General features: G+C 43.0%; 1 long non-coding RNA gene across 2 annotated transcripts in view; it reads left to right on the top strand.

The window, feature by feature from the left end:
• LOC120526323 overlaps positions 1-13,589 on the top strand; it is a 36,453-nt gene extending 22,864 nt beyond the window's left edge. For both annotated transcript variants that reach the window (XR_005633115.1, XR_005633116.1), the window contains exons 2-3: positions 9,676-10,462; positions 13,553-13,589. This is a non-coding gene — a long non-coding RNA (uncharacterized LOC120526323). The remainder of the gene's footprint in view (positions 1-9,675; positions 10,463-13,552) is intronic.
• Positions 13,590-14,137: the final 548 nt, after the last annotated feature.

The raw sequence follows: 14,137 nt of genomic DNA, 5'->3' as shown, positions 1-14,137 counted from the left end.
CTGATCATCCTTGAGATGACCTTCATTTGAGTCCAGCTGTGTTTGATTCTACTGATTGGACTTGATTAGGAAAGTCACACATCTACCTGTCTATATAAGACCTTACAGCTCACAATGCATGTCAGAGCAAATGAGAATCATGAGGTCACAGGAACTGCCTGAAGAGCTCAGAGACAGAATTGTGGCCAGGCACAGATCTGGCCAAGGTTACAAAAAACTTTCTGCTGCACTTAAGGTTCCCAAGAGCACAGTGGCCTCCATAATCCTTAAATGGAAGACGTTTGGGACGACCAGAACACTTCCTAGAGCTGGCCGTCCGGCCAAGCTGAGCTACCGGGGGAGAAGAGCCTTGGTGAGAGAGGTAAAGAACCCAAAGATCACTTTGTCTGAGCTCCAGAGATGCAGCCAGGAGATGGGAGAAAGTTGTAGAAAGTCAACCATCACTGCAGCCCTCCACCAGTCAGGGCTTTATGGCAGAGTGGCCTGTCGGAAGCCTCTCCTCAGTGCAAGACACATGACAGCCCGCATGGAGTTTGCTAAAAGACACCTGAAGGACTTTGAGATGGTGAGAAATAAGATTCTCTGGTCTGATGAGACCAAGATAGAACTTTTTGGCTTTAATTCTAAGTGGTATGTGTGGAGACAACCAGGCACTGCTCATCACTTGTCCAATACAGTCCCCACAGTGAAGCATGGCGGTGGCAACATCATGCTGTGGGGGTGTTTATCAGCTGCAGGGACAGGACGACTGGTTGCAATCGAGGGAAAGATGAATGTGGCCAAGTACAGGGATATCCTGGACAAAAACCTTCTCCAGAGTGCTAAGGACCTCAGACTGGGCCGAAGGTTTACCTTCCAACAAGACAATGACCCTAAGCACACAGCTAAAATAACGAAGGAGTGACTGTTCTTGAATGGCCCAGCCAGAGCCCTGACTTAAACCCAATTGAGCATCTCTGGAGAGACCTAAAAATGGCTGTCCACCAACGTTTACCATCCAACCTGACAGAACTGGAGAGGATCTGCAAGGAGGAATGGCAGAGGATCCCCAAATCCAGCTGTGAAAAACTTGTTGCATCTTTCCCAAGAAGACTCCTGGCTGTATGAGCTCAAAAGGGGGCTTCTACTAAATACTGAGCAAAGGGTCTGAACACTTAGGACCAGGTGATATTTCAGTTTTTCTTTTTTAATAAATCTGCAACAATTTCAAAAATTTGTTTTTTTTGTCTGTCAATATGGGGTGCTGTGTGTACATTAATGAGGGAAAAAATTAATTTAAATGATTTTAGGAATCAATATAACAAACCGTGAAAAATTGAAGGGGGTCTGAATACTTTCTGTACCCACTGTATATATCCTTAAATATAGAATGTAAATTTTTTTTAGTCTAAATGACGGTCCAATGAGAAGGTCAGTTGGACAGAAGAAATGCCACCGCTGTATTATCCACATACCTGACAGTGCAGTCGTGTGTTAGTAGAGTGAACAGGACAGGAGAGGAGACACAGCCCTGTGGTGCACGAGTGGACAGTGAAATGCAATACAATTCATTATTTTGGATAGCGAACTTCACTGAGTGTATTCACAGAGAGCTGTGAACAAGTCTCAGTTCAAATTCAAGGATAGATGCCACTAATTCCTAACTACAGAACTGGTATACATATGGATGCAAGGTTTGTTAAAACACACAGAGAACAAGGTAGAAACCGATTAAACACAAATCAAAACCCACAATACCTGTCCACTAATTAATTGATGAACTATGGCCGGTTGACAAGAGTGCAGATTAAAAATGTAAAAGAGAAAGTCAAAGTCCTCCCCGTTCTAAAGTGAAATCCGTGCTGGCTATCTAATCTGACGAGAGAGTCTTTCCATCCGATGATTCCAGGTCTCCTTTATCTGAGATGACTTTTTAAACAACAACAACATTTATTTCTAGAGCACATTTTCATACTAATGGTGTCGCTCAAAGTGCCTTAGACAGATACTTTATTAATCCCAAGGGGAAATTCACATGATGAAGAAAGAGAAAAAAAGACAAAATCAATTAGAAAATAGAATTAGGGAACACTCATTAACATAGAAGAAAAGTGAGGAAACAAAAAACTCTAAACGGCCAGAGAAGGAAAAAAAATAAAATCTGCAGGGGGTCCGAGGCCACGAGACCACCCAGCCCCCTCTAGGCATTCCAACCTAACATAAATGACCTCACAATCAGTCCTCATTGTATTCAGTGTTGACATGGAAGAACCTGATGATGATGATGACGGTCATGTGGACATCTGGCCTTTAATCCATTTAGTAACATGCATGCGAGCAGCCTGGCAGTAGGACAGTGGTACCATGTGCCACATCCAGATGCTGAGAAGATACACAGAATAGCAGAGGGTTAGTAACAGTTTAGAATATTGTGATACTTACTGTTGTGGCAGACGGCCAGAGATTTTGGCCCACCGGGACTCCTGGAACCCAGAAGGACCGGGAGAGGGGCAGTACCTCCCTCTGGACGTAACAAGGCATACCCCCTGAATTCCATCAGGGCCATGGATCTGAGAAGCTCAGCCCTGTGGGGGTTCTTGGTTGCCACCAGGGGGTGCCTGGATGGTTTCTGAGCCAAAGAGAACATCACTTCCGCCACACCAGGAAGTGCTGCCAAAACAGGAACAATGTATGCCTGGAGTGCTTCCGGGTGCAAAGGCAGCACTTCCGCCACACTAGGAAGTGCTGCCGGAAGACCATTATGGAGCACCTCACTCCATTCGAGGAGCCGGAGTCGGGAGGGAGAAGACGAAGCTTTCGAGAGAGGAGTGGAGGCTGCTGAAGAGAAGTACAAAGGACTGAGCCTTGTGGTTTGTGCACAGCATTGTGTGTGCAGTAGTTCTAATAAATAGTGCGTGCGTTTGGGACATCTGGAGTCCATGTCTGTATGTTGCCAGGCTGATCTTTCACACTAGAGATGCTTAGTAAACAGAGATGCAGTATGCCCAGGTAATCAGCAGCTTAAGTCAGGGTATGCCAGGCTAAAATCATGAGTCTTCCACCTGAAGCTGAAGAGGCATCTCTAATATTAGCAGGCAGATGATTCCATCGCTTTGGGACAAACTGTTATTTTATTAATCCTTGGAATCTTTAGTAGGCTGGTATCCTGAGATCTCAATGTGCTCTCTGGCTTGAAAGTAATGGTAAGCTCAGATAAGTAAGCAGGGCCTTGGCCGTTTAAAAGCTAAAAGGAGGATTTTGAAATCCGCTCTGAACTTAACCCGGGAGCCAGTGTAGTGACTCTAGGACTGGGGTTATGTGTTGTAACAAGGCGCTATATAAACGCCTGACCCGACACAGATGGACACAGGAGGCACATATAAAATAAATAAACTTTTATTGTTCTTCACCTGTTGGGTACGTCTTCCCCGTAATCACGACAGACACAACACAGTCCAAAGTGTACAAATAAAGCACTTAAAACACAGCACACTCCTCTCTTTCGGCAACACCATTCCTCCTCTAAGCTTCGTCCTCCTCCTCCCGACTCTGGCCAATGAGTGGTGGCCACTGGCGCCTTTTTATTAGGCACCCAGAAGTGCTCCAGGTGCTTGATTGCCGACATCCGGCTGCCCTTCCGGGTGTGGCGAAACCAGTGCCCAGAAGGGTCCAGCAGCTCCTGCTGCAGCACCCCCTGGCGGTGCCTGCGAACCCAACACAGGCTGCACCAAACTCCGACCCCCATTAGGTCCTGCGGGAGTGCGAGGCACCACTGCAACCCAGGGAGGCTGCCATCTAGCGTCCAGGGGCAGATATTGGGTTTCCCATGCTTGCTCCCCTGGAACATACAGTCATATGAAAAAGTCTGGGAAGCCCTCTTAATTCTTTGGAATTTTGTTTCTCATTGACTGAGCTTTCCTTTTAATATCTGACATGCCTTATGGACACAGCAGGATTTCAGCAGTGACATTAAGTTCATTGGATTAACAGAAAATATGCAATATGCATCATAACAGAATTAGACAGAGCATAAATGTGGGCACCCAACAGAGATAGGACATCAATACTTAGCTGAGCCTCCTTTTGCTCCTTTGATCCTCTCGACGCTGTTCTCCTAAAGACTCTGATGAGTGACTGGACTCTGGATGGAGGTATTTCTGACCATTCTTCATACCAAATCTCTCCAGTTCAGCTCAATTTGATGGACAGCCTGCTTCAAATCATCCCATAGATTGTCGATGATATTCAAGCCAGCGGACTGTGACAGCCATTCCAGAACATTGTACTTCTCCCTCTGCATGAAGGCCTTTGTAGATTTCCAACTGTGTTTTGGGTTATCGTCTTGCTGGAATATCCAACCCCTGCTAACTTCAACTTTGTGACTGATGCTTGAACATTATCCTGAAGAATTTGTTGATATTGGGATGAATTCATCCGACCCTCGACTTTAAGAAGGGCCCCAGTCCCTGAACTGGCCACACAGCCCCACAGCATGATGGGACCTCCACCAAATGTGACAGTAGGTAGCAGGTGTTTTTCTTGGAATGCGTTGTTCTTCTTCCACCATTCAAAGCGCTTTTTGTTCTGACCAAATAACTCCATTTTTGTCTCATCAGTCCAAAGCACTTTGTTCCCAAATGAATCTGACTTGTCTAAATGAGCATTGAATACAACAAGTGACTCTGTTTGTGGCGCGAGTGCAGAAAGGGCTTCTTTCTCATCACCCTGCCATACAGATGTGCTGAATTGTAGAACGATGTACAGATACACCATTGCAAGCGAGATGTTCTTGCAGGTCTTTGGAGGTGATCTGTGGGTTGTCTGTCACCATTCTCACAATCCTGTCATATGCCACTCCTGTATTTTTCTTGGCCTGCCAGACCTGAGTTGGTTTAACAGCAACTGTGCCTGTGGCCTTCCATTTCCTGATTCCATTCCTTACACTTGAAACTGACAGTTTAAACCTCTGAGATGGCTTTTTGTAGCCTTCCCCTAAACCAGGAGACTCAACAATCTTTGTTTTCAGATCTTTGGAGAGTTGCTTTGAGGATCCCATGCTGTCTGTCACTCTTCAGAGGAGAGTCAAAGGGAAGGAAGCACAACTTGCAACTGACCACCTTAAATACCTTTGACCACTCGTGACTGGACACTCCTGTCTGTGAAGTTCAAGGCTTAATGAGCTCATCCAACCAAGTAATCAGCACTGAGCAGTGACAGGCACTCAAATCAGCACAATGACAAGGGGACCCACATTTGTGCACAGCCAGGTTTTCACATTTGATTTAATTTCATACTACTAAATACTGCGTCACTAAAAATCTTTGTTCGGAAAACACCGCAGTACTCCTAGGAAATGACAGACATACCACTGTTATCTTTTTGGTTGAAAGGAGAGTCCATTCTTATGCTGGCTGAGATGGGTTCCCAAACTTTTTCTTATGACTGTATGCTGCATGGGCCCCGGCCATCCATCACAGTTCATACTTTATGGTTCTTGTGACAATTCTTGAAGCAGCAGTTTGAATGAACTGAAAGCTGCATAAAGAACAAATTGAGCAGCCAGTGAACACCACATTGCAGTAGTCAACCCTGACGGAAATAGACAACGTGAATTAATGTCTCAGTATCTTGCATATTTAGAAAAACGTCTTAACCTTCCAACATTTTTAAGATGGGGAAAACATGCTTTGGATATTTTTGTGTAGTCTGATTGTACTGGAAGTGTGAGTGCCGTACAGCAAGGAAATCCAACCTTACAGTTACATGGTGCTATATTCAGGCCTAGTTCACTGAGTTTCAGAATTTACTTTGGTGGGATTTTTGTGTTGAATGCGAGGCTAACACGAATCAATAGCATTCTTACATAACTGTTCTTTCTGTTCAAATGAGAAAGGCAGAGATGTAGGAGAATAGAAATTGTGTCACCAGTGGACCGATATAGATAGACATGAAAGGCACTATATGATAGATAGATAGTGTGGAGGACTGCCGGCTTTCCATGCCGGTCTTCACCCCCAGGCCGCCAGGAGGAGCTCTCCCGACAGCAAGATTGTGCCCCGAGGTCCAGCAGGGCCTTATGGACTTTGTAGTGTTTATTCACAGCCCTGCTGGATACCTTGGGGGCCACCAGGAGTCGCTGTGGAGGGGGCTTATGGGCTCTTTTGTGCCATATGACCCGGGAGTACGTCACGGTCATGTGACGGGAAGGAACGACGTGCTCCCGGGTTGAAGAAAAGGACTGATTGCCCTGACCCTGAAGGAATAAGGAACTGTGGACTGATGGGACAGAAACACCTCCGGGTCAGGGGCTATAAAAGGGCGGTGCCTCAGTCCAGACGCTGAGCTGGGCTGGGAGGGAGAGGAGCAAAGTGTCTGGGCGAGGAGGAGATTGAATATTTGGTTTATTGTTGTTTTGTATGAGTAGTGTGGAAGGTGCTTGGTGCACATTGGTGGAAGACGAAAATAAAGAGTCTTGGACTTTTACCTGGTGTCTGGAGTTGTACCTGAGGGTTCAAGGGAGCACTAGTGCCCCCTACAGCCACAATAGATAGATACGAAAGGCACTATATAATAGATAGACATGAAAGGCACTATATAATAGATAGATAGATAGATAGACATGAAAGGCACTATATAATAGATAGATAGATAGATAGACATGAAAGGCACTATATAATAAATAGACATGAAAGGCACTATATAATAGATAGATAGATAGATAGATAGACATGAAAGGCACTATATAATAGATAGATACTTTATTAATTGCAAGGGGAAATTCCCATACTCCAGTGGCAGCATACTGATAAAGAACAATATTAAATTAAAGAGTGATAACAATGCAGGTATAACAGACAATATCTTTGTTTAATGTTAACGTTTACCCCCCCAGGTGGAATTGAAGAGTCGCATAGTGTGGGGTCTCCTCAGTCTGTCAGTGGAGCAGGACCAGGGCAGGACAGGACAGGACGGCTTGCAAACTGAGGGGCCAGGGGAGCTTAGCCTTGATGTTTGACATGTCTGTTCTCTCAAAGCACTTCACGATGGAGGAAGCGAGTGCAAATTAGCAAATTTATTGTCATAATTAGATAAAGTGAAATATAGGCAGGCACTTAGAATATGTTCTGTCTACCCCAACAAATGCATTATGACTAGAAATGGAAAAATTACCACTGCAGCTCAAGAAGGAACATGCTGGAATTAAACTATTGGAAATGTCTCTGTTATAAAAAAAAAATCTTGGAGAGAAACACTAGGGCGACGAGACGTGATCTTCACGTGAAGATCATGGAAGACACTTAAAATACCCGCGAGACTAAAGAGATTGGCCACGGAGCGTCTCGCGGGGACCTTAAACATGAGACTTTGTGCCAAGAGACTGACTCAGGACCGTCTCGCGATGACGTAGAACATGAGATTCTTGCAAGACACGGCCTACTTACAAATAAATATCAAATAAGAGAAGGGGCAGCAACACACTCAGTCGCGTTTTGGCTTTGAGCAGACACAGACCCAGGGCTCTCAGCGCATATAAGGCGTATAAGGACAATACGTTATAAATTATGGCAGGCCGTTTTAACATTTAATCTGTTTTACATGATATCAGCAGTTACAATGCTGATATCGTTGCTTTTAAATTTGATATCAAGGTTTTGAAACTTAATTTTTAAGAAAGAGAGTTTAAATACTTTCATAGTATGGCAGGTCACTTTAACATTTAATCCATTTGTCTTTTTATGAAATTTGGTATCGAGCTTTTGAAATGCTCGATATCAAATTTCAAAAGCATGCTAACACATTTCAAAAACTCAATATCAAATTTCAAAAGCAACAACAACAGCATTTATTTCTATAGCACATTTGATACAAAAAAGTAGCTCAAAGTGCTTTACATAATTTAGAAAAATAAAAGACAAAATAAGAAATTAAAATAAGACAACATAGAATAAGAGTAAGGTCCGATGGCCAGGAAGGACAGAAAAAAAAAAAAAACCCAGACAGCTGGAGAAAAAAATAAAATCTGCATGGGGTCCGAGGCCACGAGACCACCCAGTCCCCTCTGGGCAAAAGCGTGATAACACATTTAAAAGCAATAATATCAGCATTGTAACTGCTGATATCATGTAAAATAAGATTAAATGTTAAAATGGCCTACCATAATAAATGAAACGTAGACAACTAAGTGAAGAAGAAAGCAGTGTGGAGAAAAGAGACTCAAAAGAAGAATCGAGGTGCAAATTCAGAAAATAACGAAAGTAATTATCAGCCCGGAACAAGCGGAATTGAAAAGGCAGCAGGTCTGATCCAGACATTGGCGCTAAACACACGCAGAGCAGGTTAGAGATTATGAAAGCAGTGGAATTGGAAAGGCTCAAAAAAAATAGTTGGCGCGATACACATGTGGAGAAAGTTAAAGAATATGAAAGCAGGAAAATTAGAAAGTATAAAAAAAAGAAAGTAAAGATCGCAGTAGCGCAAACAAATGGAAATTATCACTCGAAAAAGGGAAAATAATCACCACGGACCAGGTGTCATTGAAACAAAAGCAGGATAAAGCGAGGTCAGAAAGAAAAGACAAAGAGTAGAAAACAAAGTAAAACGTCATAAAGAGGTTAAAAAAACAAGGGGGCCAAACACATGCAGAGCAGGTTAGAGAAAATGAAAAGTGGAATTCAAAAGACTCAAAAAAAAAAAAAAACGTAGGCGTGAAACACATGCAGAGCAAGACAGCAGAAAAAAATGACAGGGTCAAAAAAAAGAAAGAAAGTAAAGGTCGCATTAGCACAAAGAAAGAGAAATTATTACTCAGAGAAATAACGGAAAGGCGAATTGAGATCGAATATATGGACCCAGGTGATATGTCAGAAGTATGGAAATATTGTAAGGCTTTGAAGTTTAAGTCAAGACAATTTCAAAAACGGAGTTTACCTCACATGCATTTATTGGTTACTTTGCAAAAAAAAATGATTAACTGCTGATGTTGAAGATCACTTTGTCTGTGCTGAAATTCCAATCCTGAATTACGGTACAAAGTCATTAAACGCGTCTCACTGACCTCATTAAAAAGATTCAGCACGTTGGGACTCGAAAGATTTCAAATATTGTTTTTACAGAAGTTCTGAAATAAAAGAGAAACTAATGAAATAGCAACAATTCAAAGAAAAAAAAAATCTTACAAGTGTGTATCCGGAAAGCCAAAAATGGGGGTTGGCGAGCAAAGCGAGCAGGGGGCGAAGCCCCCTAGTACTTAAAGTAAAATCCACAGCATCCAATAGACACAAAGAGTACAAGATTGCTGGGAATATCAATAATGGGGGGCATGAAACACGACACATACTGTAAAAGACTCTTAAGACTGGCAGAGAATTCTGTTTTTTAATAATTATCTTATTACATCGGATGAGATTTCAGTCTGGTAAAACCTATCCTTGATTATACAACAAAGGATGTAAGCATTGTGATTTCATTTTTATGGCAGAGTCAGTTATTGAATGATTATATGGAACAGAAGTATACACGTTACACAAATTTACAATGAATAGTCAAATGACTCCTTGTGTAATTCAATAGCCTGTCCATTTAATGCTAAATATTTGGGGAGAATCTGCTTACTGGCTCTGTTGAGGTAAGTAATAACCCGCCAGGGCAATAGGGGGCGCTGTCACTAACAGTGTCTTCTCTTTCTGTTCCCCACAGCACCAAGAAGCCGCCCAATGCGGGCACCTAACTCCACCCCTTCTGGTACCTCGACCATAAGAACCCCGGCTGCCCAGAAGGAGGCGTCATTTTGGCAAGTGTGAACCGCCAGACGGAGCTCCTGGGCAAACAGACTCTGATCCTTTGGGTGAAGCCGAACCCTTTTTGTTTATTTGTGTGGCCGAGGACAAGACGGCCAACGCCTCGGAAGCGTTTTCTTTTGTTTTAGAATTTGTGTGTTAGTTAGATGGCACCCTGTCATTCCTTCACTCGGTCACAATAGTAAAGGCATTGGGATATTAGATTAATTATCTGTTTTGTTTTTTAGTACAAATTATTATTGCCTTACAATGAACACATGAGGTTCAGCCCAATAGAGCAGTTGCTTTAACAGGCTCATTATCAACTTTGTTGGCCTTTACTGATCTTTTGTTAGAAGTGAAACGTGCCTTAACTGGCTTGTATTTGAGTAATACTTTACTAAACCATTGGCTAAGCCCACCTAATCCTGAGGGGGGTTTGGAGATGGTCTCAGTGAGCATATGGCACAAGGCAAGAACAATCCCTTGGACAGGGTGCCAGTCAATCGTAGGGTGACACACTCAAACCCACGCCACCCTGGAGCCAATTTAGTGTCACCTGTTCACCTAACCTGCATGTCTTTGGATTGTAGGAGGACATCCATGCAGACATGTAAGCTCCACTCAGGGAGGATCCGGGACATGAACCCCAGTCCCCATACTGCAAGACAGCAGAGGTACCACCGTGCCACCCGTATTTGAATAAAGTAATTGTGACATTTTTTTTGTTGATTTCTGCATATAAAGAAGCATAGAGAAATAAAGGGGCAAGTAAGTTAGCTGTCAGTTAATATAATACATTTTATTTATATAGCACCTTTCCCACCCCAAGGCACTTACAGAATATAAGATAGAACGGCAGGGTATACAGTATACAGCATTGTACAAACCAGATCAATAAATAAAGAAGATTACGACAGGGAATTCATTTACTAAGCCACTTTGTCCTGAACAGGGTCACGGCAGCCATACAACAGGTGACACCTCAGCACCACACTAGTTCAGTTGAAATGGAGCAGTGGGAGTTTTTATGGTGGCTGGAGTGCCAATTCTGCCACCAACCCCCAGGTTTTTCCCTGCAGGTTGGAGGACCCACATACGGGGCAAACACACATATATACCAGTGACGTGCGGTGAGGTTCATGGCTGGTGACTCCAAAAGAGTCAGATTTACAAATCTATGAACCCCAAAGAGCAGCTTATTGACTATTCAGCTGGCAGCCAGCATGCACCTTGACTACTGGTTATGTTTCATATCTCATCAGCATTCTTTACACACACACAGACAGGTAAGGCGCATATATGTAAGAAAGAACGAGAGAGAGAGAGAGAGAAAGAGAGATTGGAGAGGCAGCGGAGAGAGAGTGAGAGAGCGAAAGAGAGAGGAGAGAGAAAGAGTGCAGAGAGAGAGAAAGAGAGAGGAGACAGAGAGGGAGAGGAGAGAGAGAGAGAAAGAGAGAGAGTGGAGAGAGAGAGAGAGAGAGAGAGAGAGAGAGAGAGAGAGAGAGGGAGCAGAGAGAGAGAGAGAGAGAGCGAGAGAGAGAGTGAGAGAGAGAGAGAGGGAGCAGAGGGAGCAGAGAGAGAGAGAGCGGAGAGAGAGTGAGAGAGTGAAAGAGAGAGAGCAGAGAGAGAGAGAGCGGAGAGAGAGTGAGAGAGTGAAAGAGAGCGGAGAGAGAGAGAGAGGAGAGAGAGAGTGGAGAGAGAGAAAGAGAGAGTGGAGAGAGAGAGAGAGAGAAAGAGAGCGGAGAGAGAGAGAGCGGAGAGAGAAAGAGCGGAGAGAGAGAGAGAGAGAGAGCGAAAGAGAGTGGAGGGAGTGCATTTGCTCCTCAGCCTCCATGTGCTCTAAATTTGCCGTTGCGATTCCACAATTCACACTCATTCAATACAAATGAAAGTACAGAGTGGAGTGCAAAAAAACAGACTTTAATTTTGAACTCAATTGAAATATTTAGTTGTTTTTAAAAGCTTTTAATTCTGATGCTTTATAATTCAATTGTAATACATACTGTTCAAGAAAAGGATAGCAAGAAAAACAAATCAATATTTTAAGGTCAAAATTTTTTTTTTAAATATTGAAGTGTTTTTTTCTTACTCTGATCCCATTTTCTAAAAAACTGAAAACCGTTTACGGTCTTACCTTAATTTGTAAATGAAGTCCATGCACCTATCCTTCTCCACGAAAATCTCTGTCACTTTCTTGTAGTGTAAGTGTAAGTCCTCCTTACTTTCTTTTAGTTTTAAAAATCTTAACCTTCCATTTTGGCATTCAGTCGGAACCAAAAAATAAAAATAAATGGAGCGCTGCAGTGCCCTTGACTTTCTGATGTCGCTAACTTTATTGACGCCTCAGCGTAGAAGAACAGCAGCGACGAGCACCTGTTGGGCTCACATGCGCTCCCTTCAGGGCAGCACAGTACTGTCAGCCTCACTTATCTTGTGCCTTTTCACTACGGCTTTATGTCCAATCAGCAAGACTAAATATGTCACACACATTCATTAAAGATATTAGCCAGACTGTGGAAAGTCAGGGTGTAAAATAAACGTGTCTGCAAACATTATATTGGTGGCATACAGAGAGACAGCAACAAGACACGCGCCAATCGCAGGCATCAACCTTATGTGTAGGGAGAGTGCAGTCCGAGGTGAGGCGAGACTCGCCGCTGCCTCACCTCTCGTTTCTCCTCAGTATTTGAACAGGAAATGCACCAATTCAGTGATTTTGACTATAAAAATTATCAAAATTATTGGAATCATACAGAAAACAAATTTATAGCACAGACCAGTGGACATATTTATTTTATGTTAACCTGCAATTGCTGACCGCTATGAGTAGTGAGAAAAGCGCTATATAAATGCAAAGAATTTTTATTTATTATGTTATCATTATTAGTTTTTTTTTTAATTTTCATGATGACAGGTGAGGCTCTGCCCTGGCCGCATGTCCCTGATACACACACCCCAACCACACACAAGGCCCAATTTAGTATCACCAGTCCACCTAACCTGCATGTCTTTGGACTGTGGGAGGAAACCCACACAGAAACGGGGAGAACATGCAAACTCCACGCAAGGAGGACCCGGGAAGCGAACCCTCATCTCTTTACTGTGAGGCCGCAGAACTACCACTGCGCCACCGTGCCACCCCTGACAGACATTGTATAAAACTGAAATGGTGCTTGTAAGCAAATGTGATTTGAAATATATAATTAAAAAGGCAGTTTTTAGGGTGTGGCAAAAACATTTGGGAGGACAGTGAAAAAAGAAGGCATTTGTTTTTGGTTAAAACCTCTCCTAAGGGATAAGAATATTACTCATTATTACTTGGTAGACGCCTTTGTCCAAGGTGACTTTGATTTGAAAGGGGATTTGAAATACAATTAGTTGCATTTTGTTTTGTTCTTCCATTTTGGAGCACAGGCAGGTGAAGTGACTTGCTCAGGGTCACACCGTATCAGATGCAGGATGTGAATCTGAAAACTCGGGCCAAAGCCAACCGCCCTGCCACCCGATGAAGAAGAGGAATACTTGCTGTCATCAAAATAGAAAAGAAGAAATTATTTGAATAGATTACGGGTTGTCATGTTGGTTTAAACCAGGGGTCTCCAACCTTTTACGACTGAGAGCTACTTTTACAAAATGAAAATGGTAGAGAGCTCCTCGTGTGTTCTGACATTTATCCTCATAGCTTATTTCAACCCAAACACACTGAATACACTTGAATAACTTGATACACACTGATTAACTATTCATGGTGGCTCCGTACTGACCCCAACTCTCTCTTCTGTTTCTTTTGCCAGTTTCTTTATGGTGCGGACCTGCACCACCACCACCTACTCAAAGCATCAGGATGCTCCAACATTGATGGACTGAAGGCCAGAAGTCAACGTGACCATCATCATCAAGTCCTTCCGTGAGAACCCTAAATCTAAAGAGGACTGTTTGATTTATGTGAGGTAGAATGCCCAGAGGGGACTGGGTGGTCTCATGGTCTGGCATCCCAGCCGATTTTATTTTTCTCTCCAGCCGTCTGGAGTTTTTTTTTTGTTTTTTCTGTCCTCACTAGCCATCGGACCTTACTCTTATTCTCTGTTAACATATTTTATTTTCTTACTGTGTCTTTTATTCTTCAATTCTTCATTATGTAAAGCACTTTGCGCTATATTTTTTGTATGAAAATGTGCCATAGAAATAAGTGTTGTTGTTGTTGCCTGAACATTTACAAAATGTTGGCGTCCACGACTCACATTTTGCATTCAAACATCACAAAAAAGATTTAGTTCACATTCAAGGGCATTTTGTACGTCTGTATGGATTTTCTAGTGTATCTCACACTATTGCATGAAGACAATGCAATTCCAAATCCACAGATCCGACTTCTTCAC

Source organism: Polypterus senegalus, chromosome 3 (genome assembly GCF_016835505.1).
Source record: "Polypterus senegalus isolate Bchr_013 chromosome 3, ASM1683550v1, whole genome shotgun sequence".
Taxonomy (NCBI): domain Eukaryota; kingdom Metazoa; phylum Chordata; class Cladistia; order Polypteriformes; family Polypteridae; genus Polypterus; species Polypterus senegalus.
Note: the sequence above shows the minus strand (reverse complement) of the source record. Positions and strands in the feature narration are given on the sequence as shown.